We start from the raw sequence: 3505 nt of genomic DNA on the forward strand, positions 1-3505 counted from the left end.
TACTAGAAAACAAGCTGGTCCGGCTTCCTTCTGGCACTGTTAACATTTTCCTCCTCATTTTCCTACAGCTCTTCAGATTTACATTAGGAAAAGAAAAGAAATTGGCAGTGCTTTAGGAAATTTGTTAGCTAATTCCCTTAGCAGCAAAGAAATCCAGGTTAGTTAGTTGATCTATATGGGTGTATTTGTAGGATGGCTCTGGGCTGCCTTATTTGTTGTGCATAGCCTTAAGAAATTCTTGTTTAGATCCTACCGACTGTTGGGAAAACTGGTTTGTGGTAGGAATCCTTGTGAGAAGCCAGTGTTAAAAGAATGTGTTTGGAAAATGAAGCGTGCAGATGAGCAGGCCGGCGGGTGGCAAGCTGTGCCTGGCGGGGAGGTGACACACGCATAGGTGGGGAGCAACCCGGCACCAAGGCATGCCCGTCCCAAAACCCAGGAATATTGCATGATGGGCAGCTCAGGGACTGGGCACACCCTCGGAGAGCTTGTGACAAAAAAGATTTTGGGCTATAATCCAATGGATAATTTGCCATGTGGCTTTTTTCTATTGTTTGCACGTTTTGTTTTACTGAGCTTTCTGACCTCCCTACAAAATTTGTCCTAACGACTTCTTTTATTTTTCTTATTAAGGATAGATCTTAAAAAAAAAAAAAAAAAAAAAAAAAAAGTTCAGCAGCCCAGCCATTTTTGATTCACCCTTAATTTAATGCCCTTCTAATTAATTAATGGGCCTACTGTCTCTCCAGAATGCCCTTTCCCTTTGATACAGGTTTTAAAGCCCTTTTTAAGTTCTTTGGCTAGCTCTACATTCTTCCCCCCCTTATCCTTATTATTTCCCCTATAATCCCTAACTGAACCTGAGTGTGCTTGTTTGATTCCTTCCCCACCCCCTCCTGCTTTCTAATTTTGAGTACAGCTTTTTTTTTTTTTTTTTAATTAAAAAAAATTAAAGCCTCAGATCTTTGCATGGTCCCACATGAAGCCGCGTTGGCCGCTCCTCGTTCTCTCCGCTCTTCGTTTCGAGGGGAGCAGCCATCTCTTGCAGCTTAATTACGGCTTCTTGCAGGAGTCCCCCTGCTTCCCCGCCTGTACAGCGCTCGTCGCCTGCAGTCTGCTGACTTTTGTTAAGTACAGTACGTGGCGTACACCTTCCATCCACCGTGCATGCTGCAGACCATGCTGCTCTCCTATTGAATCTAATAATGTGTCTCTACGCTCAGGTTTTTTGCCTTTTTTTCTTTCTTTTTTTTTTAAATAGCTGTCTGCCTCTTGCCTTTGTCATATTTCTGGAATTAAGAAATAAAGGAATGGGGAACCTCGCTCCTTTTCTTAGATTCCTTGCTCATTATTTAATTGTTTCCCAGCAAACGCAGATAATAGGTTACCACTCGTCCAACATTTTGGCACCTTTTCCAGCTCTCACTGCTCAACAGCTGAAAGCAGGGCCAGGCTGTGGGCAGGGGTGAATTTGTGCAGCCCCCTCTTTCTGGAGGCCTCACTGCAGCCCCTGAGTTCCCCCAGGCACTTGGGACAACTCTGAGAGCCCTTCCTGTTTTCCTGCTAATATTGGCCCTCCTGGGTGACCGTTTCCCAGCAGCTGAATTCTTTTTCTCCCCTCTATATATAAACCTGCAAATGTTGATAGCTTGAGCTTCTGGAAGCAACTCTCAGTCCTCATGAATCTATTTTAATTAGAATGGGAGGGCTCTGTTAACTAAAAGTGGAGGAAATAGCAGCGTGAGGATACTCTGAATGCAGCATGAGGATACCAGGGCCAGGCAGCATCGTGTAACTCTTTGTGAATGCTGAATGCTGAGCCACAACACCTTTTACATACAGTTTGAGAGAGGTGCTTTTATTTTTCTTCGTTTCCACCACCCACTATTACTGCCTAAAATCTTTTTTTCTCCCCTCTGTGAAACACCCTGACACCAACCACCCTCTTTACAGCCTGCATTTAAAACCAGCAGCTCTGTAATATCTTCCCCATCTCCAAGTCCATTTTGGCTGCCTCGCAGTCTTGTCACATTTGTTTATATCCACTTGCTTCTGCTTCCCACCTTCAGAGCTTTGCTCCCATTTCCTCAGAGCTGGCTCTCCTTCCCTGTACATTCAGGATGGCCCAGGGCCGAGCAGGGCTGGGGTTCACCTCCTCATACCATGGGTGTTATGGGGCTGCTCTCTGCTGCACGCTTGGCTGAGTTTCCTCGCGCCCAGCTCAGCACTGGCTCTTTGAGCACACGCTCTGCTCACTTACCCTTTGCTGAGGATTTCCTCTGTGTTACAGCAGATTTTCTGCCATTCAGGCCTGGTTTTTGTTTCACAATCCTCCACCATGGCTGCGAGTTTTGTCACGGAGTTGGTGCTACATGGGCTGCCCCAGTATTGACTTCCAGTCCTCCTGGACATTTATTTTATTTCACTTCATGTTGGCACCATATGGCAACTATAGCAACTGAATATATATCCCCATCCACCTTCTGACTCGAGTCTGGCCTGTTAAGGGGCTCCATGCTCTGGATAAATGGATCCATCCATGGTTTGGATAAAAATAGTGATTCAAGTAGGACACTGTGGTGACGAAGTTAAAATAACACCCAATCAGGGTTGAAGTGCCCCCTTTCTGATATAACAAACACACAAAAAAGCAAATATATTTAACGAGGTTTCACATGGGGCAGACCTGTATAATGGAGAAAGCGAATGAATTAGTAAAAAAATACAGCATGTATAAAATCGCAGTGTATGGAAGTTATGTCAACAGCACACTCATGTTTATTTTTGTGTTTGCAAAGCTGGGAGCCCCTCCCAGTTGCCTTATTAGCAGCCTGCTGATAAAGGGCAGAAATAAATGGCTGAGGGAAATACAGGGAAGCATCCCAGTGACCTATAGACACGTGCCAGTCGGGACACATCACTTATTTGGGAATTTTCAGAAGGTGTGAGTGGTTCCACTCGCACCCTCTCTGTGAATCCAAGTGAAGGTTGCTCATGTGCACAGCTCTGCCAGGACCGGGCCCTATGGCTGTTTCTTCTTACTGAGCAGATACTGAGGGAACTAATTTTTCTGATGATTAATCTCAAACACTGCACCTGCAGTGCCTGTTTTCACTTGAATGAGAAGAGATTGATTTATCTGTCTATCTTTCTGTCTGTCTCATTATACATCTCCCGTAGCATCTCAGGATCTCAAAAAATGATGACAAACTTATCTTCCCAATAGCCTGATGAGACAGAGAGGTATTATCTCCTCTTGCCAGATGGGAGACCAAGGCAGGGAAGAGAGAAGTGCTATGCCTGAGGTTATGGGAGAAGTTGTTGGCAGAGCCATGCAATGAGAAGAGTTGCCTGGACCACCGGATCTGTACCATAAATCCTGAGCCATCCAGATTGCTTTTAGGATCATCCAGAAAGGATCAGTGAATCGTGACATTCACATCCCTGTGCCTGCTGCTGGAGTAGCAAACCTTGCACTGGTTCTGCACACTCACCCTACCATGCT

The sequence above is a fragment of the Gallus gallus genome, chromosome 2 (assembly GCF_016699485.2).
Source record: "Gallus gallus isolate bGalGal1 chromosome 2, bGalGal1.mat.broiler.GRCg7b, whole genome shotgun sequence".
Taxonomy (NCBI): domain Eukaryota; kingdom Metazoa; phylum Chordata; class Aves; order Galliformes; family Phasianidae; genus Gallus; species Gallus gallus.